At 47.3% G+C, this 24017-nt stretch overlaps 1 protein-coding gene across 1 annotated transcript in view; it reads left to right on the forward strand.

Annotated features, from left to right (window-relative positions):
• The first annotated feature begins 10624 nt into the window (after nt 1-10624).
• Nucleotides 10625-24017, forward strand: part of SLC6A4 (solute carrier family 6 member 4) — a 42741-nt gene continuing 29348 nt past the window's right edge. The window contains exon 1 of the mRNA XM_066363596.1: nt 10625-11240. The gene's annotated coding sequence lies outside the window, so the exon portion shown is untranslated. The remainder of the gene's footprint in view (nt 11241-24017) is intronic.

Below are 24017 nucleotides of genomic sequence, written 5' to 3' on the forward strand. Positions count from 1 at the left end.
GTCTTCCTTCTCTCTCTCTTGCTCTCTGTCTCTCTCTCTACTCCCCCTACCCCCCAGCTCTAAACCTTCTTTGTTATAACGTGTTTCCTGAGCCCCTGTCTTCATGGCTCACTTTTTCTACCTCTGTGGCTTTCTAAACAAACTTTCTCTTATAATTTGGGGTGGCGGGAAACTTGCCCAAACAAAAGGGAAAGGATTTCATGTGGAAGGTCTGAATTGCAACAAAAAATGTAGATCAGAGAAAGTGCTAAATACGTGCATCCTCTAAACAAAGTGACTGTAAGTGAGTCTCACAGAGTTCAACAAAAGATTAAAATATGTGAAAATAGAGAATTAGGGAGGGAGGTGGTTGATGGGAATAAACATTCTAAAGTCCTTACATTATTTAGGAAGAAGATAAGCATATTGATTAACTTTAGACTTTGGTTTGTTAATTATATGTGCTAAAAATTTCTAGATTACTAAAAAAAACGTAGTTCTCAAGCAAGAATATGATCAAAACATAAAAAGAAGATAAAGTAAAAGAGAAAAATGCAAGACAGTGTCCAAAATAATCTAAATGTGTCAATAAACACAATATTTATAGGTGGATTATATTTTCCAGAAAAAAAGAGAAATTGTCACACTGGTTTTTTAAAAGAAATTCAGCCATAATCTGACAAGAGACATTAACAATTTAGGATATAACAAAGGATAAGAAAGCTGTATCAGGCATAAACTAACCAAATTAAATCTGGTATAGCTAATAAGCAGCAAAATGAAGGCCACTCTGAATTACCATACAGACTAATTTTAGGGTATGTTGTGCCCAGCCTTCCTGGAGTTCTACAATGCAGTGGCCCTGGAAATAGGCTTTCAAATAAAAAGCATTACTAGAGAGAATCAGTACGTATGTTTACTTGGTTTTCAAGAAAAATCTCAAGATTCTTAATACATAAAACAAAAACAACTATATGGAAAAATAAATTAGTGTCATAACGTAAGATTTTAACACCTCAGTATTGATAGGTCAAAAAGGTGAATACATAAAAGATTTAAACATTTAATAATTCTGCTAAGATGAACATCTATAGAACACTAAGAACTGCACCTTCTTTTTGAGCACATGGAACTTTTTCAAAAATTGACCACATACTAGGCAGGAGAATGAATCTTTAACAGATTCCAAAGGCTTGTTATCATGTAGTGCAAACTACAGTGCAATTAAGTTAGAAACCAAAATTAAAAGATAACTGGAAGACCTATATATGTATAGATATTAACTCATAGGTCCATGAAGAAATTATAAAGAAAATTTAACCTGAACGATAATAAAAATACTAGGTATCAAAGTGAGAGAGGCAGCTAAAACAGTACTTAAGCTTGATTTCTTACATTTATTAAATGTAAGAAAAAATGGAGCTAAGCAACTATTTTAAGAACTTAGAACAGCAAAATAAACCTGAAGAAAATAAGCAATAAGAAAGAAGTGCAGAAATTAAACAGCAAAGCCACAAGTTGGGTCTTTTAAAAAAATGAAACAAATTAACAGATCTTTGGCAAGACTGACCCAGAAAACACAAATTTAAAGAGATAGAATTATAGATGCAGATATTTGAAAACTAGGAGATGCTCAACTTTGTCAAAAGTGGCACTAAAGGGATTTGCTTAGGAGATAAATCCACAGCTCGCCAGGAACAGGAGAGGAGAAACAATTAGCTGAAAGGCAGACAAAGGTTGAAAGGCTGAGCAGAGATAGCTAGCGATGAACCAATTTATGTTGCCTAGTCCCCAGAAAGCTCCTATGGTAGCAGCACAAAGCCGCACTCTGGGAATTGGGAGTGAAAGGAGGGTGGCTGATGGTTTGAAAGTCTGTTAGGTCCCCTCCCTAGTTTGTGCAGCTAGGTGACTGTCTTTCCCCTGCTCAGCCCCCAACTCAAGATTTATTTTTGAGAGGGAAAAAGCTTATGGTCTGGGGCTCAGAAACAGCCAAGGATGCAAGTACCATAAGGGGGTCGAGGATTTGCATTCTGAATGTTCTTCATCATACTGGACTAGAACTCCAGAGCCCAGAAGAGAGGGTTTGCATTCTGAATGTTCTTCATCATACTGGACTAGAACTCCAGCGCCCAGAAGAGAGGGTTTGCATTCTGAATGTTCTTCATCATACTGGACTAGAACTCCAGCACCCAGAAGAGAGGGTTTGCATTCTGAATGTTCTTCATCATACTGGACTAGAACTCCAGAGCCCAGAAGAGAGGGTTTGCATTCTGAATGTTCTTCATCATACTGGACTGGAACTCCAGCGCCCAGAAGATTGGAAGTCTTCTCTGGGAAATCTCGATTAGCCCAAGAGGAAATACGTAAAGAAGTATTTTATGGCATAAAATATTACATATTTTATGAGGATAGTATAACCCTGACAAGGATAGCAAAAGAAAAAATTACATTCAAATCTCACCCATAAACATAGATGCAAAAGTCATAAACCATATACGATAAATCCAATATATAAAAAGATAATCTTCCTAACCAAGTATTTAATGAAAGCTATTTCTCAAATATAACTAGCATCCAGTGGGGAGAAACAAAGAATGTTGGGTTTTCCTTCTCTGCTGAAGATAAAGGGAAATGGGCCGAAGTTTCAGCTGGAGAGCTGAACTGGAAGAACTTAATATTTGGGTGACTGGTGAGCTGAGTAAGGGAAAGTGTGAATGAATCGCCTTCTTTTCCAACTCTGAAATGACACTGACTTCTGGAAAGTCCTGACCAGCTCCGGGACTTCTCTTGAGACATGTAGAGTCATGCTGACTGGACGTGCCCCGGAAGCCAGCCCTGATAGAGCCTTCAGGATGTGGTTGCCCTGGCTTGTCCTTTAAAGGACAGCTGAACTTGCTGTCTGCAGGGCCAGGGCGCTGGAACTGGAACTGCCATTCCTCCACGTATGCGGTGGGGGTGCACACTGTGCTGACTGGACACAGTCATTGGTTCAAGTTGAGATTTTCTTCTAAGTCACTTCAGATGAGCATGCTCATATTTAGGACAACTTGTTCAGAACCATGAAGCTGATGGTCCCTCTCTGGAGTCTATGATACAACTGATGGAAAACTAGGTATAAACTGGCCAGTTCTGATTTGTTTCCCCTCTCAGACTCCAAGCCCTTCACATGTTCCTACAAAGGGAAGGGGAGAAAGGGAGGGAGGGAATGTGCAGTTCTGGGAACAGGGCTGTGGACATGGGCAGCCCTTCTGCGCTCCTCCTGGTACAGTTTGACTGCTAATTGCTCTCTCCTCCAGAAAAACTCTGCTTCAATAGCTCTTCTTGAAGTCGATGGAGTGGACTCTAGAACCATCTCTGAGACTACCTCATTCATGACAGTTTTTGTTTTATTTTTTTAACCAGCTGCTGTACAGGATAGGGTAGCTGAGGCAGGGTGAGCATGTGGTGGAAAGTTCCAGAGTGTGCTTGACTTATATTTGTAGCCTCCCTGCATCTCACCTGGTGGGGACTTCATAGGTTACCTTGTCGACAGTTCTCCAAAACAGATCAGAAGTCCTTTAAGTTCCACTGGGACACAGTCCGTGACAGGAGCACCCAGCTGTGGCCCCGCCCACCTCTCCACACTCAACTTCCTCGCTTACCTTCCTGTTCACCCTGCTCTGCTGCAGCCAACTCAGTCTCTCCCTCACACACACACCAAGCTTATCCCCCGCCTCCTGGCCATTCCCTCCACCCGGGCAGGCTGCTCAGGATTTGGGTCATGGCTGAACTGCCGATGCCATCCTGACCGCTTGATCTAATAGCCAGCTTCCCCTTCCCACTGGCCTTACCGCCCCACACCTGTCACTCTCCGTACTGGGCCTGGGGCCTATTGTCCTCACAGTACTTCTCACTTTCTGGAATTATCTTCTTTATATGTTTATGTGGGTTTTCCCCAAAGTTGATGCTCCCTGTCAGCCCCTCTCTGGCGCAGGCTTTGTCTCGCTCACCACTTTATTCACAAGTAAATGGTAATACAGGTTGGCTGAGTGATGGAAATGCCCTACATTCTGACAGCTATTCTCAATTAAAAATTTATACATGGATCTGAAGTCAACTCCCCTATAACTTGCTCAACAGGGATGGAACAAAGCCCCGGTGCTCTTATTCAGTGCTTAGCAGAAAGGCCTAGATTTTGAAAAGGTGACTGGCATCAGGGGAGTCGATGAGGGAGGGGCAACCACAAAAGTTGATCCCCTTTTTCACTGCATGCACCTTTCTTGTTTCAGATCCGCCCAGCACAGTGGGAAGGAAGCTCAGGACTACGGGCTCGGGGGATGGGCTGGCTGTGCCACTGGAGCCTGTGCCAACAGGGACAAATTATTGAACCCCTCTGAGCTCAGTGTCCATGCCACTGTTGTTGGAAAATCACGTTTAAATGGATTAAATATGAACACTCACAGCTTAATGGAGGGAAGGGTTTAAGCAAAAATAAAAGGAAATTCATGGATATCAGTGTGGTGATTGCAGGGGGTTCTCTGTGGGGCATTAGGGGAGAGCTGAAGGGGGGGATAGGGCGGATAAATGGTGATGAGGCGTGCCTTGGGGGGAGGTGACACACAATACGGTGTACAGAGGGTGTGCTGTAGAGCTGTGCACCTGAAACCTGTATAGTTTTGGTGTTAACCAGTGTCACCCCCATAAATTCAATTTTAAAAAAAACTGCTTGAAAGAGAGGAAATCTATTATTTATTTATTTATTTTTCTTCTTTTCCAAGTGAGAGGAGGGAAGATAGAGAAACAAACTCCCTCATGTGCCCCAACTGGGATCCACTTGGACAACCCCATCTGGGGCAGATGCTCTGCCTATCTGTGACCATGCTCACAACTGAGCTATTTTTAGTGCCTGAAGCGGAGGCTCCATGGAGCCATCCTCAGCACCCAGGGGATGCGCTTGAACCAATTGAGCCATGGCTGAAGGAGGGGAAGAGAGAACAAGTGCAAAGGGGGAGGGGGGGTGGGAATGGTGGCTTCTGTGTGCCCTGACCAGGAATCAAACCCGGGACATCCACATGCCAGGCTGACGCTCTACCACTGAACCAACTGTCCAGGGCTCATTTAATTTTTTTTTTTTTTTTTTTTTTTTTTCATTTTTCTGAAGCTGGAAACAGGGAGAGACAGTCAGACAGACTCCCGATGCGCCCGACCGGGATCCACCCGGCACGCCCACCATGGGGCGGCGCTCTGCCCACCAGGGGGCGATGCTCTGCCCATCCTGGGCGTCGCCATATTGCGACCAGAGCCACTCTAGCGCCTGGGGCAGAGGCCGAGGAGCCATCCCCAGCGCCCGGGCCATCTTTGCTCCAATGGAGCCTTGGCTGCGGGAGGGGAAGAGAGAGACAGAGAGGAAAGCGCGGCGGAGGGGTGGAGAAGCAAATGGGCGCTTCTCCTGTGTGCCCTGGCCGGGAATCGAACCCCGGTCCTCCGCACGCTAGGCCGACGCTCTACCGCTGAGCCAACCGGCCAGGGCCCGCTCATTTAATTTTAATAACACAGCAAAGTGCAGCCAAAGGATTTATACTGCCTATTACCCGTATGGTAGAAAAAAGAACAAAAGAGAATGCAGGAGTGTACCTGGTAGATGTGCAGTATACGGTAGCTTTTACTAATCCCCTGTTCTTACAGAGCTTCTCCAACATGTCCAGTATTGTGCCCAGGCTTCTGAGGGTTAAAAATTCCCTGTTCTCCGGAAGCTTTCTGGTTGGGAAAATAATGTGCATATACATGAGCCAGCTGAAAGAGAAGGTGGCTTTATGCGCAAGGTCTCCTAGTAAGTGCCACGATAGTTATGAAAGGGCCTGAAGTTGCAGAAAGACAAGAAATGCAGGCGGGCTTTAAGCTAACTCCTAACCACAGTGACCACAAACATCTAACATGAGGGCGATCATTTTACCAAGAAGAGACTCGGGGCACAAGTTATTTCCAAGTTCCTGCAGGGAAAGAAGAGCCAAAGAGAGTGTTGTATAAACTTGAGCAAGCAAAACAAAACTGGAAGGAGGCTGTAGGAGAGAGGAGTGACTTCAGGGACTGGAAGCAGAGGACTGGAGTGCTCAAAACAATTGTCCCTCTTGATCAGATGCTGAGCACAGCCCTGGACTTCACCTCCTGGTTCATAGCACCCTTGCTAGTAAGCGAGAGAAACTATTTGCCTCCTTCTTAAAGGTAAAAAAATTTTTTACAATGGTGCTGAGTAATTTGGCCACATTAGGAAGGGAACATGTCTGTGCTGCCCACAGTGGAGCTGTGTCCCCCAGAATGCCTTCAGAGCGCCTCCCTGCTTTGTGATAAACCCGGGGCCCCCTAGAATGTCTTCTTGTGTTCTTACACCTCCCCACCTCTGTCTGTCTCTCTCGATAAATATACTTTTGGATTTTTGCTTTTATAACTTGAAAAAAATACTGCTTTTCTGAAAGACTTTTATGAAGTGATTACCTACTCATGACAAATATTTAAGTAGTAGAGAAGGGCATACAGTGAAGAGGTAGGTTTCCCTTCCACCGCTCCTGTCCTTCCCTCCAAGGCACTTCCTATTCCGAGTTTCTTCTGTATACTTCGATTTCAATACACACATCAGTCTCTCTCTCCCTCCCCACCTTTTCAAATTGAAGTAACACCTGTGTTTTTCTTTTATCTCAATTATCGATAAATCTGGTGAACCTCCCCAAATCAGCCCAGGTAAAACTGCCTCACTCTTTTTCACAGGTGTGTGGTACTCCTGTGGTTGGCTCTGCCGTGACTTGCTTACCCGTCCCTAGGGCCCTGGTTTTTATGGCACTGAGTCTGTTCGTTAAGGCATTTCCTTATTCATTGCCAGTGTACGTTTATGGGGCCTGCTGGGTGCTGACACAGTGATAGGTGCGAGGCATGGAGAGGGGCAGAGCCCCTGCCCCTGGGACCCAGAGGCTAGTGGAGGAGGTGGACAGTTAGGAGATACCAGAGGGCTGTGACCGATCTGTGAGCGCACAGGGCCGTGGGCGCCCTGCCTGGTGTTCTCTGCTTCTCCTGGCTTCAACTCCTCTGCCAAGGTGGAAAGTATATAAAAGCAGCTGCCCTGCGGAGCGTGGCCCTGGAAGGGTGTTTACAGCCAGGGAAAGAATCCTGCAGGAAGGAAGGAAAAATAAAAAGCCCTGGCTCACAGATATTACAGATACAGCACGGGGTACTCACAATACCTATAAAACCTGGGGGAAAGGTTTGTTTAGAAAAGGAATGAGAGAAGGAGCTAGGAAACGGTGACCAAAGATACAACTGATCTACTTCCAAATGTTTTCTGTGTCCTCAGGGCTGAGCCTGCCCCACCTCCCATTCCTCTCCCTACCGGGTATGTCACCCCCCCTGGTACTCCTAAAGGTGCTTTCCTTCCCATCCCCTTTGCACTGTGTCATCTGGATCAGAGAGGGCCTGTCACATAGAGACCTCCGCGGGGAGCAAATCCTGCCTTGAAGGTGCCATACTCTGCATGCCTGGATGAATATGAATGAAGTAAAAAAAAAAAAAATCTATCTATAATCAGATATATAGAGATATATCTATATACTGTGTGTATATAAACATATATGAATGAAGTCACCAAAACAACGCCCACGGTCTTCCAGGAAAAACCAGGCGGGGGGAGTGCCTGAAAGGAATGGAGCTGGAACACTCAGGCCTGGGAACACTGAGGAAAAGCCCGCGGGAGAAGGGGCTGGCCTCATCTTCTGTATTGTGTAAACAGAGCAGAGGCAGGACGGACAGATGGTACCAGGGCTTCCAGAGGGAGAGACGTGGACTTCGCAGGGGAACTGTTGCGGAGCCTTGAGACACTCGGGAAGTGGGTCTTGGTGGCAGTGTCTGTGTGTGATGAAGGGGAGAGAGCTGGGGAGGGGATATAACCATTTAAACGTGCTATTTACCTCTCAACGCGAAAGACTGTTTACTCTGCAGCCTCCTAGCAAGCTGAGGCCCTGCTATTTCTGGGTAAGAGCTAGTGAAAGAAAAAGACATCATTGCTGAACCCAGATCTCCTGGCACATCTCCTCACTCAGTCACTCAAGTTCACAGCAACTGTGACAGCCCCATCGCTTCTCCACGACAACCAGTCAATGAGTTCCGCGGTTCTTCCTGGTTCCTGACTTCCATCTCTTCCCTGTTTGCATGGTGCCTCTGCCTCCTGACCACTCATGTCTAAGGCACCTCCCCAACCCTCCTGTGCCTCCAATCCAAGTGGATCCAGCATTGGACCCTTCCCTACAGCACTTCCTGTCCATGCCTCTATGGCTCAGGGTGCCCCCTCCCACCTCCCATGTTCAGCACAGCCCCTCTCCCTGATTCCTAAAGGCACAGGTGGTGTCTTCCTTGGGGCCTGGCGTGGAGAAGGTGCTCAAGTCATGAAGGAGCTATGATGGAGGTGGACAGCTGGGAAGGGCTGCCCTTTCCTGGGCGTAGATGATGACATCTGTCCACTCACTCTGGTTTGGTGGCGAGGACAGGCAGTCAAGCAGAGTTCAACAGGTGGTGAGAATAGGGAGCCAGAACTGAGTAGCTTCACGAGGAAGGGAGTCAGGGTGCTGAGAGGGACGGGGCAGCTGTGGCAACGAGAGTGGGAAGCAAGCCAGGGAAGGGCTATCTCTAAGGAGGAGAGAGGCTGGATTTGCTGAGATGAAGGTGGGGCAGCTGAGGCCAAGTGGTGTCTCCGAGACGGCATCCACGGGAACAAGGGGAAGAGAACACACATGTATAAAGAGAGGGTGTACCATCTGGGACAGTTTTGCGCTGTGCAAGGGTGGCAGTGTGAAATGCGGGGCAAGTCCAGTCTGTGTCATCCTGTCGTTTTCTGGCAGCGCCTCTCAACCAGAGAGCAAAAGGGGAGAAGGCTGGCCTGAGGGGCTCCAGGGTCAAAGAGAGAGGACAGGTTGGGCATCTCCCCGGGAGGAGGAGCCTCTGGTGTTACGGAAGAATCAAGCCCTTCACTCCAACCATGCTGGGCGGTGCCCACCATTATTTATGATTCCTGTTTCACAGAAAAGGGACCCAAAGGTCCTACTGGCTGAGAGTCAGGGATTTACCTTGTGTGGGAACAAACCCACACAGACACAGGGTCAGAGCTGAGATTTAACTGGACTTTGTGGGACTTCCATCCTCTCGGCACCTGCAGCAAAGAAAGCAGTTCCAAGAGGGCCCAGGGTGTCTGGGTGGGAGTAAGTATTAGGATCTAGAAAGAAGAGGAAGAATGGGGGTGGGGGGAAGTCAGCAGTTCATAAGACTGTGGAATGGTGTTAAAAAGTCAAGTTGAGCCAGCGTGGAGACCAGATTGGGTGGAGACAAGCAACTTAGCCAAGGACTGAAGTCACTCCATTGCTTCCTGTAGCCCTTAGTCCTCCCAAGTGCGTGCCCTCCTCACTTTGGGCTGCCCTGCCCCCTGCTCAGCATCACACCTTACTTTTACATAGCCCGTTGTTTAGACAGCACTTACACAGTAGTTTATGAAAGCTGAGTGGAACCTGGGATGCAGCAGACACTGTGTTCATCTAAAAGGAGGACTCACCCAATGTGGGCCCTGCCACCCAGGATTTAGTCAGAAGAAATTCCCAAGCTTGAGCAGGAATCGCCTGTCTGGCTTTGTTTGCTGCCAGCTGGCTCACCAGGGAGACAGCCTGGGGTGCTCTCTGAATCGCCCCCCCATTCTTGCAATCACCACCCTGAGATATAGGTGGCACCAAAACCTCACACTGATTCCTCCCAGGTCGAGGCGCTGCCCACACCCAGGGATAGACTTGTTCCAGCCTCCTCTCTCCAGACTCCTGCTCAGCTCAGCTCAGCTCAGCTGGATGTGAGTTCAGCTTTCTGGGTTCTGATCCACCAAGCACAAGGGAGCTGCAGACTTGTCATTGCTATTTTCTTCAAGTCTTCTGCTTTGCTAGGCCCCTGCCTCCTCTGGAGACAGGTAGGTGGGTCAGCCCTTGCTCTCTCGTCTCAGCTTCAGGGACATCCCAAAGCAAGTTCCGCATCAGTTATTTTCAAGTGTAAAAAATATATATACTGAAAATATAACATTAAATTCTGTTTTAAACTTTTTTTAATTATCAAATTAATTTATTCACATAGTTCAAAACAATGGGCTCCTGTCAAACCTCTCGATATTTAAAATGCTGTAGTAGCTTATCCCCTCGACAACACCACAGACATTAAGTGTCTTTGCCACTTACCACTCTATACAGGGTGGGGCAAAAGTAGGTTTACGTTTGTAAGTCCACAAAACAGAATTTACTCTTGTATTATTTATTAATTATTGTATTATTTTCTATATGAACAACTGTAAACCTATTTTTGTCCCCATCCTGTATACCTGTTCTGTGACTACTTTGTACTGTGGTTGGTTTACAGTGGGAAAGAATTCTTCATTCATCTAATCATTTATTCTACAAGTATTTAGTGTGAGGCATTAGGCTGGGCACTGCTGAGCACTGTTGGAAGCACTGCTGATGGCGAGGATTAGGCAGGACCCTCTGGCTGAGTTTACACCCCAGGGGTGGAGCCTGATACGCTCAAGAAATGCCAGGTGCAGTTAAGTCCTAGAGGAAAAATAGGGCAGGTTTCAGGATGGGGGTGATGAGGAGGTATCAGTGGTCAAGACAGATGACTCTGAGGAAGTGACATGGAGCAGAAACCTCAATAAACTTTGGGATCAATCGGTAGGGGAGGAAGGATACCTGTAGTTGTGGAGCAACCCCCCTCCCCGAAAAGTCAAAGAGCAGGAAAGTTGGGATTCTTGGCTCTGCTTGGCCTGTGGCCAACCCCTCACCGCTCCAGGCTCTCGCCTCCGAGTGAGTGAGTGAGTGAGTGTGCATGTGTGTGCGCGCGCGCGCGCGTGCATCAGGGGAGGGGTCCTTCAACGTCCCCGGGCCCAGCCCCCGGCGCCCCTTTCCTCTTGCCTTCCTCCTTCAGCCCCCCACCCCCTTCAGCGCGCCCAGGAGGTATCGCCCACCCCAGGAGGAACGCCGAGCCAGCCACGACCGTGGGGAAACGTGAAGTTTGTGCGGCTCAAAATGACGCAAAAATTCTTGGAGAGAGCTCTTTGGCGGCGGATATCTAGAGATCAGACCATGTGAGGGGCCGAGAGTACAAATACCGCGGCTTGGGCGCAGCTCCGGCACAGACAGCAGCCGCCCCCGGTGCCTGGAGGGCTCGAGGGTCGCCCCGCGTCGGCGAGCCCCGGGACCAGCCTCCCCACGGACTCCCGGCAGGTGGGTCCGCTTCCCCTCTTGCTCCTAATCCACGCTTCTTTCCAGAACTTCATCCTTCTCTGCCGTACCAGGCTCCAGCGAGGGCGCGTGAGCGCCCGAGCCACCGGTGGGCTCCTGGGGCTGCGGCCGCCCCCTCGGGAAGAACCCAGTCCGGCCAGCGGGACGGGTGACCGTGGAGTGGACGGGTGACCGTGGAGTGGACGAGCGGGCTCCGGAGGGCTTCTTTGTCTGTTGCACCCACGGGCTTTGTGGTGTCCTGAGTACCAGAGGAAGACCCTGTAAAGATGGTCTTAAGCAAAACGCTGTCCTGCGCTTTAGGAAAAAGTTGCTTTAGTTTTTTTACCTCATAGCTTATGTTTAATCTTGACTTACTGCCGTTGCGTGTGAGTGGCTTTCTGCCAAGGCATTTCTACAGAAAGAGTTCTGGTTGACATAAATGCCTAACTATCTAGAGAAATCTCTGAATGACATTTAAGTGGAAGGAGTCTCCGTGTGCTTGGGTTGTTTTCACTGGCGGCACGCTCAGACCTCTCTCCTGCCATTCAGAATTTATGTGGAACTCAAACTCCAGCCAGCTCTTTTACACGGCTGACCTGTGTGACCGTCAGCTGTTCGAGAAATGTGTACGTTCAAATCTGTTGTTGAAAAAAACTCTTTGGAGCCAAAGAACACTAAGGATCACATTTCTTTCTGGGCTGGGTCTTTAGCTTGATAAACTTCTTTTTTCAGTTGGGGTTCTAAAGAATTTCAGAAGGGTAGACTTTCTGAGTCAGACATAACAAAGGCTTGTGTGTATGTATTTTTATGATCAGTTTTGTCCAGGAAAAAAAACGAACCAGGGCAACGGATTATTTATGAGCCTACTCGCTCTCATCTCATAGTAGGACGAGCTCCAAGATCTCATATGTTTGCTTTCAGTTACATAGGGAATCGTGTAAGAAAGCAACCCTGGGATGTGTGTTTTATAAAACGGACGGGTGTGATGGGCAGGATTTGTGTTTGGGTTTCTAGGAGTAAAGGGGAACACACAGCTCTCTTTCTCCCATCTCTTTCTTCTGTGTGGAACCACTGGTGTCCAAAGGTTCAAGACTGGGGTGGAGGTGGCTGCTTCCAGCCTGGGTGAGAGGCAGGTTCTTATGGGGCTTCTGCAAATTAAGCAAGCCTTTTGGGGCATGGGTATTTCTGTCTCTCACTGACCCTGAATAAGCGCAGATTGAGACTGTTTCATGATTAATCAAAATTCCCCTCAACTCTCGGGTGATCCGTCTAGGACACTTCAGAGGGGTAATACCAGCACAGATCTTTGCACAGTCAAACCCATTTCTTTCGGTCTCTTTGCTTAAGAAATACATATACAAGGGGTGGGTGGTGGGAGGAGAGTGTGGATGGAATACATGGAAATTTTCATGAAATCAACAAAAACCTGAGAAATTCCTCTTTAGGGGATTTTGAGTTGTCAGAACATTTTGATGAAAGTTGGAGAGTCCCACCAATGGGTGAGATGACAGTGGAATGGGGTGCTTGGCTCCAGAGGGTTGTTTCTTACAGCAGGTTTGCAAAAACACTGTGGATGACCCCTCCAAAGAAAAACACAGGTAATTCCAGAAATTAAGCCAGTAAGTGGCAGTTCCTCCTTTACGCCTTGTTGAATGGCATAACTTGAAAGAACAAAGGCGGGGCTACCTGAAGTTTCATTTTATCTCTTTCTTTCTCTCTTTCTTTCTTTCTTTCTTCTTTCTTTCTTTCTTTCTTTCTTTCTTTCTTTCTTTCTTTCTTTCTTTCTTTCTCTTTCCTTCCTTCCTTCCTTCCTTCCTTCCTTCCTTCCTTCCTTCATTTTAGGTGAGAGGAGGGGAAATAGTGAGGGAGACTACCACATGTGCCCCAACTGGGATCCACCCAGCAACCCCTTTTAGGGTCAATGCTTGAGTACTGAGCTATTTTTAGCACCTGAGGTTGATGCACTCCAACAGAGCCATCCTCAGCACCTGGGGCCACGCTTAAACCAGTCAAAGCAATCAAGCCACTGGCTGTGGGAGGGGAAGAGGGAGAGGAATGGGAGAGGAGGAGGGAGGAGCAGATGGTCACTTCTCCTGTGTACCCTGACTGGGAATTGAACCCAGGACGTCCAAACGCCGAACCGATGCTCTATCCACAAAGCCACCGGCCAGGGCCTAAAGTTTAATTTTAATTAAGTTTAATGAATCAACAAGATATGGTCACGAGTTGACTTTTTAAAAATAAGGATACCTGGATGGCCAAAGGGAAAATGTGGTCACTTTTCTGTCCTTTAAGAAGGTACCTTATACCTTTGTTATTCCAGGTCATAGATGAGCACCTTTGGGTCTCAGGGGGCCTGAGCTCTAAGTGGGGGAGGCAGGGGTCCAAGTCCCCTCAACTCATTTTGTGACTAAAACCCTAACCATCTGCTTTAAGCAAATACAAGTTGAAATGAAATGATGGGGCGAAATGCTGGAGGGCCAGGACTCTACCCAGATGCCACCATTCAGTCAGCGTCCTCGGTGGACCTCTTGGGTTTCACGCTACAGTGAAGGCTTTGCGCACTCTGACACACACAGTCAAGTTCTGCACCTTGTCTGTCCAACAGGCCTGAGTCCTGACTCCCCGACTCCCCTTTGTAAGATGCCCGGGGTGTGGTACAGTAGAAACGACCCAGATTTGGGCAGTGCAATTTTCTTTCCAGTCGCTGAGCCATTGCCAATCGGCTACCCACTCCTGAGGTTTGTACATGGAACAGGCTCGGGTGTGGAGTCAAAGGTTTGATGTTCATTTCTTCATTCCTGTGGCAAATGATAGTGACTCACTCTGCTCCTGTGGGTCCAGGTGCTGCCACCCCAACCCTAGACCAAGGGTACTTGTCAGTTTCTGGGTTTAACTGGACAAAATCGCACTCTAAGGAAAGGAAACTGTCATCTTTCTAGGAGGGACCCACATGGAAAACAGATGAAACTAGCCCTTTAAAAGAAACCTGTATAAAAAGGTTTTCCCTGGGCAGAGGGTGAACTGCTTTTCCAGGTGGGCATGAGACCCACTTTTGGCAGACACAGACCCCTTATTTCTAGGCAGAGCTCATATGTCCCTGTGAAGGGAGCACTCCCTCCAACCTGACCTTTGTCAGCTCTCACTGACTGGGAAGATGAATGCTAATTTACTGAATGTCAACAACACATTTTAAAACCAAGTGTTTTCCCAGCCCTGTGTCTACTGAGGTGACAAAGGAAGTAGTTAAGGGGGTCTGACTGCCTTATTTTCTTCTTTTCTTTGGCTCCCTTGCTGCCACCCCAACCCAGGACGAAGGGTACTTGTTAGTGAGTATTTAACCCGTAGGCTTTTAAAAGCCACAAGCAGCTAGCCCCCCCCCCCATTAACCCCAAAACCTCTGGACTGAAGAGCAAGAGATGAAGCCCAGCAAAGTGGAGACATGGAGGTGATATCCCAGGGCCAGCTCAGTGGCCAGGGTCCCCAGGCACTGACCACTGAGTGGCGGATGGCATGGGGAAGGTCTCCTGAGATCCTGACGTCCCGTTCTTTGTGTCATCATTTGACGTTGGGAGGGAAGAGGTGAGAAGGGGTTTGGAACAAGGCCAAGTGGCAGATGTGTGCGAGCCAGCTGTGTGCCCTGGGAGACCTCCAGAGCTGGAGGCTGGTCGGAGGGCCTTGGCTCTCCTGTGTTTTGGTGTGGTCTTCCTGGGCATAGTCAAGGAAAAAAAATATATATTGTATCTCCTTTGTTACGGAACTGCTGAATGAAAATAGAATAAGTGGAATCTTTTGCTCTAAGAGGCTCCCGAGAGTTAGGGAGGGGCAGAGCTGGAAGGGCTTGGGAGGAGATCTCCAAATCCTCCGTGGCTTGCTCAAGCTCGCCCGCAGCCCGTGAGGATGCAGCCAGGCCTGGAACCTCAGTCTCCTGTACTCTGTTCTTTTCTTTCCCCTGGGTGTGTTGTTTTTAAACGCTAATCTAGTTAGCTGGCTCTTTCCCTTGTCTCAGAGGAAAAGAACTGGGGCTGGGAAGAAAGGAAAGGGAATGGTGGGGGTGGGGGGTGGAGATAGGCTATTCTGGGCACCACCGCAGGGCAGCAGGGAGGTTTGACTGACCGAAGGTTTCCCAGCTTCTCTGAGGGCTAGAATGATTTTTCTTCCCCCAGTTTTTAATTTTGAAAATTTTCAACTGAAAAGGCAGAGAAACGGTGTGGTGAACCCTCACCCAGATCCACCAATTGTTAACATCTTGCCACATTTGTGTGTGTTCTCTAGCTCTACTTCTACACATACCTAAATTTTGCATATGTGACACACACATAATTTGATACATTGTGTATATTATATGACATAATGTAATAATTATACAATTTACACATTGTGTCATTTTTGTGTTGAAACTTTGAGAATTTGCAGACATTCAAATAGTTCCCCCTAAATGCTTCAGCTCCTGTCTCCTAAGAACAAGGATGTTCTTATCACATTTGGAAAACTTAACATTGATAAAATATTATTATCGAATATACAGCTCATCTTCAGTCCCCCCCCCCCCCCCCACACACACACACTATTTCAATGATGTCCAGTTTGGCTTTGAGGGCTACTTTTTAAGACTGGAAACTCAGGGATTAGGAATGATCTCTGGCGCTTATTTCAGCGCATCTGAGAACTGGATCAGTACTGTCATGATGGACTGATTCTTCATGAATGTCCTGAAACTGTGTGTGTGACTTCTTGTTAAGCACATCTCGGAACTTCTCGACCTTCTTAGGCACCTTCAAGTCAAGCAACAACACCCCACTCACAAATGTTTTGTGGCTGGAGAGGTGGCTGCACGCGGCCACCAACCCCTCCTCTGCACTCTGCTGCCTGACGCCATCACTCCCCCAACTTTGCTCTCCCACCGGGAGAAGTAGACCCAGTTCCCCCTCTCCTCTCTTCACCACTTGCATTTTATTTAATTTCACCTCCAATCCCTTTCTCCTCCCCTTCTCTCTCACGCCTTGCTCAGCTGCCACAAGTGACTCCACCCGCACTTCATAACACACTTTCCCTGGGGCTGGTTTTCCTCTCTCCTCCCTCCTCTCCCCCTCTTGGCTCTCTTTGTGGATCTACTCATGTTTGTCTCACACAACAGTCCTCTTAGTAATACACCTATATTAAGGACAAGAAAAATCTATGTTTGGAAATGCTCCTATGTTTTTAAATCTCAGTGTCTATTTATTGCACAAGTTGAATTACCACAACAATAAAGGAGTATTTAGTAGGTGTAAGTGACACTCCTAATCCTACTTAATCTAACACATCACCAGTTTGTGTTTCCCAAGTCTCTCTCCCGGGGAGTCCACGTTGAAACATATGACAGCAACAGAGTGAAAGCAGTTTTGTTTTCTGCAAAAGCTTAAGTTGTGCGGTTAAGCGTAATAAGGAATTCATGTCTCCAACTTCAGATGCTCTCTAAAGGTGCTTACAAGACACCTCCACAGAATCCATGCAAGAGTCTCTCTACTTCCTTGTCCATCTGTCCTTCAATTTAGTTTCCCCTCAAGAACCAGAAAGAATTTTTTTTAACTTGTTTTTCTTTCTTTTTTGTTTTTTTGTTTTAGCGAGCGAGAGAGACAGACAGGGACAAAGAGGAAGGGAGAGAGATGAGAAACATCATTAATAGTTGTAGCACCTTAGTTGTTCATTGATTGCTTTTGCATATGTGCCTCGAACTGGGGACTCCAACCAAGTCAGTGAGCCCATGCTCAAGCCAGCAACCTTGGGATTAAGCCAGCGACCTTTGGGCTCAAGCCAGTAACCATGGGGTCATGTCTATGATCCCACACTTAAGCCAGTGAGCTCAGGGTTTCAAACGTGGGTCCTCAGCATCCCTGGCCGACGCTCTATCCACTGCGCACCGCCTGGTCAGGCCAGAAAGAATGTTAAAATAAATAACTAACTCCTAATCAGGTTCATTGTCACTTCTCCCTCTTTTTGTAATTAGGTAACAATGCTGTGTTTTACAGCTTGCCTTTTAGGTTTTAGTGTTTTTATGGTTAAACTAGGATTTTGTAAGCTAGTTTAGGAGGCTATCTGCCATTTACATTTATTTCTGTGGGTTAAAAATATATCCCAAGTTCTAAACAAGCAACTCACAAATAAACACTTGGAACACAGACCATTGATGGGTGTGCCCACTGGTACTTGTTTCAAAGTCTAAAAAGCACAACCTGTGCTATTCTTTAATCCAAAACATGTCAGGCTTTTCCAGTCCATAGTCCATCAAAATGATTGTTGGTGACAATCTTCCTTCCACTTCCAAGAATCACGGCAGACCCTCCTGATGGGTGAGAATAGGAGGGGCAGGACCCTGGGAATGGGGCCCTGAGGAAGAAAGAAGAGTGTCTCACGTTAGACTCAAACCTGCCAGCATGGTGTCTGTGCTTCCAGGGCCCTGTGCCCAGAAAATCTGAAATGGACCCTCTCCTGGGAGTGGTGCAATGTGTACACAGGTTCAGCGAGTACTGAGCACAAAGGTGTATAAGCCACAGCCCGTTTCCAGAGGAATGCAAAGCCAATATATGTAAACCAGAACAAAACCAAAAGCTAATGATAATAATCAATGATGAATGATGGCATAGAGAGAGAAATCATCTCGGGCTGGGGTGGTGAGAGGAGGCTTCCTGGGGGTGGGTGGCCTCGGAGTTTGCAGGGAATTAGAGGGAGTGAAGGTGTGGGGTGAGGATGCACTGGGCATGCTTGGTGGCCCCCGTGCCCCCAGTGACCTGGACTACTTGCTAAAATTCAGCACCCACACAGATCTCTTGAATTAAAATCTCTGGGAGAGCAGCCCAGAAATCTGCTGTTTACAAGTTTCCCAGTGACTCCAAGCCACTGATTAAGAGAAGCAAGCACGAACCAGTGAGGGCCCAGGGAAGGGGGTGGAGGCCTCAGGTCTGGCTCAAGCTGCCCACTTGTTGTACACTGGACTATGAATCACTTAGCCTGGCAGACCTTAGTTTCCCTGACTGGGATGTGAAATAGAAAAACAGAATGAGCCTTGGCCGAATAGCTTGGTTGGTTAAGAACATCATCCCAAAGCACAGAGGTTGCTGGTTCAATCCCTGGTCAGGGCACATACAGGAACAGATCAATGTTCTTCTCTCTCTCTCTCTCTCTCTCTCTCTCTCCTCCCTCACTAAAGTCAATAAAAAAAAGAAAAGAAAAGCAGAATGGGTTGCATATGTGTGATGGCGTAGTGACCATCAGCTCACTAAGTATTTGGCGTTCTTTTTTTTTTTTTTTCCTGTTTTTTTCTGAAGCCGGATCGGGGAGAGACAGTCAGACAGACTCCCGCATGCGCCCGACCGGGATCCACCCGGCACGCCCACCAGGGGGCGATGCTCTGCCCCTACCGGGCTTCGCCATGTTGCGACCAGAGCCACTCCAGCGCCTGGGGCAGAGGCCAAGGAGCCATCCCCAGCGCCCAGGCCATCTTTGCTCCAGTGGAGCCTCGGCTGCGGGAGGGGAAGAGATAGAGAAGAAGGAGAGGGGGAGGGGTGGAGAAGCAGATGGGTGCTTCTCCTGTGTGCCCTGGCCGGGAATCGAACCCGGGACTTCTGCACGCCAGGCCGACGCTCTACCACTGAGCCAACCGGCCAGGGCCATTTGTCGTTTTTTTATTTAATTCCCACAACTGGTTTGTCCCATACATCAGTGGTCCCCAACCTTTTTTGGGCAACAGACCAGTTTAATGTCAGAAAATATTTTCACGGACCGGCCTTTAGGGTGGGCCGGATAAATGTATCACGTGACCAAGACAAGCATCAAGAGTGAGTCTTAGACGGATGTAACAGAGAGAATCTGGTCATTTTTTAAAAATAAAACATCGTTCAGACTTAAATATAAATAAAACGGAAATAATGTAAGTTATTTATTCTTTCTCTGCGGACCAGTACCAAATGGCCCATGGACCAGTACCGGTCCGCGGCCCGGGGGTTGGGCACTGCCATAGATGATCTGTTTTATGCATGAGGAAATGGAAGCTCAGAGAGGTTAAGCAACCTTGCCAAAGTCAAAGAGCCAGTAAGTGATGGATCTGGGATTCCCACGCAGATCTGTGAGACAGGAGAGCCATGGTATGGGGACACCCGGGAACTATTGTGATGCATCAGGAAGGTGGTTTAGTCTAGGGCTTGGCTGTTCATGTTCACTAGGAGAAATCTGTTCATGCTTGTGTGGCCCAAATCCACTTCTTTTTATTAAAGTCAAAATGAATACTCCGTTGTACCTTTGGCTAGCCTTGGAACTAATCCTCTAGATTTTACACTCTGTGTCGAGAGAGCCTCAAAGCTATCTTCATTCAGACAGAGAGTATTCTGGGCCAAGGCCATTTTTTTTTTCTTCATGGTAACTGGCCCGAATGTCCCTGGGGATTTTAGCGTATTTAATTCCTCTCCAAAAAATTAAACCATCTGTCTTATTATCCAAGGAATTCTTTGGATGAAGAGATGGCTGTGACCGTGGAGTTCATTTCTACCCCTTATGTCCAAAAACAAGCAGATTTTCTCTACACTGTCCATTCACATCATGATGTCTCTTTATTTTGTTTGGAAGGTGAGCCAGGAGTCCCTATGGGCTTCCGGCCTATGACACTTCCACTTCAGAGAACTCAACAGTCAGCATCAGATGTTTATATTTTACCTTGTTTCAGTATGGTCCATTAGTACTCATAAGAATAATATTTGCTTTATTGAAGCTACTTTAAGAATTATAGCCTGACCAGGTGGTGACACAGTGAATAGAGCGTCAGACTAGGATGCAGAAGACCCAGGTTCAAAACCCTGAGGTCACTGGCTTGAGTGCGGACTCACCAACTTGAGCAAGGGGTCGCTGGCTTAAGCATGGGATCATAGACATGACCCCATGGTCACTGGCTTGAGCCCAAGGTCACTGGCTTGAGCAAGGGGTCACTCGCTCTGCTGTAGCCCCCTAGTCAAGGCACATATGAGAAAGCAATCAATGAACAACTAAGGTGCCACAATGAAGAATTGATGCTTCTCATCTCTCTCTCTTCCTGTCTGTCCCTATCTGTCCCGCTCTTTGACTCTGTCAAAAAAAAAAAAAAAAAAAAAAAGAATTATAGCTATTCTTTGATTCTTTCAGGCTGAAAAGTTTAAGTTCAGAGGTTTTGATTTTGCGCTTGTCTTTAAAGTGAAAAATGAAATAAAGCAGCAGATGTCAACTAGAAAAAGAAGTCCCTTCAACAAATACAAACCCCCTTCTCTTACACTACGGAGCTTATGAGCCGGAATCCACTTAAATTCAGGGCCCTGTGACAAAAGATGCAATGGCAACAAAAGGAAGGCTGAAAACCTGAGGGCAGTTTGAAGCTAGAAGTATGAGGCGTCTAAACATGCCGCATCAGGTTGGCAGAGACCTCGGTGTACAGTCGGAAGTATAACAGCAGTAACTAGCCTGTCTTTCCTTGAGCGTCCTGTTGTTTTTCCCAACAGCCAGATTTTGGCCTGTAACTGTGAACATCATGAAGGCAGGACTGTTCCTGCCTTGCCGCCAAGAACCTAACACATAGCGGGAGTCCTGCTCATCACTGCTGAAGGAGGGTCCACCTGTGGCAGAGGGCCAGGTTTGATGTTTACCATGTTCGTTGGTGCCTGAGCTACTGTACATAGTTTCTGTCCTCCCTGGTAGGTGTCTTAGGACCTTTAGAACTCCCTCTGAATAGTGAATGCAAATTGCCACTTGGTTATATGATCTGTAATTAATCTTATCTCAGTGGAAAACCTATAATTTATAGTGGTTTTGTTTTGTGTTTGAAATGGAAATTGAGCATCCTGAGGAATGAACTCACTTTGATCTCGACATGTGAAGTCAAAGTCCAACATTTCTGTACTGTTTCTGCTTAGAATGTGCTGATGCGCGTCAAACAAGACACGTAGGGACAGGCATTTCCAAAGAGCTGGGCGGTTCCATAACTAATCACTGTAACTGTAATTACATGCTTGTTCGGAGACTGGTTCCTCTGGCTACAGAGACAGGATTTGTGGAAAGAAGAATATAGATTTGATCAGAAGTTTTAAATAGAAACAGTGGTGGGATTCAGCCAGTTCGCACTGGTTCGGCAGATCCGATGCCTAATTTTTTATTGAGTTCGCCGAACCGGTTGTTAAAATGGCACTTGTAATCAGAGTTCTCTCTAAGGTGGGCACCTGGGCAGCTGCCCAATGTGAAAATCACAAGTTTACATTCCTTACTCTTTTTAAATGTTCATCCGCGCAACAGCGTATTCTAAGTGCCCCTAGTAATGTTCATTCCATTCATAAGTGAAAAAATTGCAAGTGAGGACGCCAATCAAGAAGCAATATGGAAATAACAGTTTTATTATTATTATTATTATTTTTTTTCTTTCATTTTTCTGAAGCTGGAAACAGGGAGAGACAGTCAGACAGACTCCCGCATGCGCCCGACCGGGATCCACCCGGCACGCCCACCAGGGGCGACGCTCTGCCCACCAGGGGGCGATGCTCTGCCCATCCTGGGCGTCGCCATGTTGCGACCAGAGCCACTCTAGCGCCTGAGGCAGAGGCCACAGAGCCATCCCCAGCGCCCGGGCCATCTTTGCTCCAATGGAGCTTTGGCTGCGGGAGGGGAAGAGAGAGACAGAGAGGAAAGCGCGGCGGAGGGGTGGAGAAGCAAATGGGCGCTTCTCCTGTGTGCCCTGGCCGGGAATCGAACCCGGGTCCTCTGCACGCTAGGCCGACGCTCTACCGCTGAGCCAACCGGCCAGGGCTAACAGTTTTATTATTTTTTGACAGGTATTATTTAATATTCTTTCATTAATATTTTAAAACTCATTCTTATAATCTAGTTTTGTGAGCCTCTTTTATTCTTATTTAAGTATTAAATGCATGAAATGATAAATTACCTTTTGGTATACCGTTTTATTATACTTAAAATGCTTATAAGGGCAGAGAACTGGTTGTTAAATTGTTTGAATCCCACCACTGAATAAAAACCATTGTTTTTACTTGGGGAAGGGGGTGAGGGAGTAAACGAGCCCACTCCCTGGGCTGAGTGGAATGAGTGGGAACAGGAAGTCAACTGTCAGCCTGTCCATTGCACCGCTGCCCTGCCCCTTGTTGTGTGGAGACACGGGGGCTTGAGGCTCCTGCATGTCAAACTGTTACCCCACCCAGGAGCTGGGTTCCGTGGCACCACCTGCCACCTGTTCCTGCTCAGCCTGGGACAACAGCATACATTCAAGTTGCAAAGGAGGCCTTTCGGGGCTTTTTCTGCCCATGGAGAAACACAAAGCCTGCCTGGAGGAGGTCACAGTTGTCATATTGAGCTCATTTGCAATCTCTCTACCCAGCAGGATAAAAATGTCATTTAAAAAAAAAAGCTTTCAAGAGAGTATTCTAGGAAACCAACCTTAATCGTACTTCTATATTCCTGGGCCGGCTTGCTCTCAATCATTGTTATCTGCTGGCCTCACTAGGAAAAGCGGGTCAGTGCTCTGAAGAATCAGGAACGTGGGAAAGGCGTTGGGATCCACGGGCAGCATCCTGCAAACAGAAGGGGGCCCGGGCCAGGCCATCTGCTCCTGGCCGACCCAATTAGTAATGGGGAGGGATTTTCTTCTCACTGGGAGGGGCCCAGGAATGAGTTTAAGAAAACATGTGTATCTCTACCAGTTTGGTGTCTTCAGGTGGCTGTAACTTATGTTTTTGTACCCCATGTTCTATGATCAAGGCGGGAGCACAATAGGAGAACCCTGGAAAGCAGAGCTGGATAGAGAGAGACTAACCTCTGGGCAGAAGCAACCTGAGGTTGTTACTAGACAGGGACCTGGTCCAGAGCAGGTCTGCCTCAGGCCGGCCGGGAGTGTGTGCATTCTTGACTTCATGCAGGAAGGATTTCACAGCATGAATCCAGGTGATTTTTTGAGAGTATGTTTTTTAAAGCTGGGGACAGTGAAACAAAGGAAGGACATAGGATAGAAGAAGCGACAGGGGAGAGCCTAGGCAGGGCTGCTTCGGCTCTCTAGAAATGTAGGAAAGAAGCGAGGCTGCTTTTAGCTCTCTGGAACGTCAGAGAAAAGGGGCCTTGGAGACGGGTTCAGGGGGTTAGCCTGGGATGAACTGCTGCTGCCTGCGTCTCCCCTGGTTGCAGATCTTGTGGGGACCCTTAGAGTTTAGGAGAAAGAAAGTAAAAAGTTGGTGCTGGAGAAGGCATGGGTGTGCAATAGAGCAAGCCTGTGCTGGGTCTTTGATGTGAGGATTTTTATCTCTCTTCTGCACGGTGAGAACCTTAGGGGAGGGTTTTAGCAGAATATTCATCAGCTTTCCTGCTGCATTCTTCAATATGTTGATTCATCAAAATGAGTGTGAGGGGAGTTTGGGTTTAGTTTCTGGTTGGCTTTACTGTATTACTTTTATCTTGGGTCGTCTGGCTCTAATCGGGTTTTTGTTATTTGTTCCCCTGACTTCATCCACCCTTGGGTTTGGCTGGCACAAATGGCACTAATTGGATCTTTGATCTCTATCTCCCTGACCAGGGTAATTTAAGCCATTCATTATCTGGTCAGAGAGGAGAGGTGTAAACCACTTGTTCTCAGGTGTACTTGGTTGGGGAAGGTAAGGTGACTCACTCACTGGCTGTAAATTGGTCAAATTGTTTGGCCATGTTTAATTCTCTTGTCTCCGGTTCCTCATTCCACTTGCCCAGGAATTTTCCTAGCTTCTTACTATCCTGCCTCAAGGGACACTCTTCACG

This window comes from Saccopteryx leptura, chromosome 2 (genome assembly GCF_036850995.1).
Source record: "Saccopteryx leptura isolate mSacLep1 chromosome 2, mSacLep1_pri_phased_curated, whole genome shotgun sequence".
Lineage (NCBI taxonomy): Eukaryota > Metazoa > Chordata > Mammalia > Chiroptera > Emballonuridae > Saccopteryx > Saccopteryx leptura.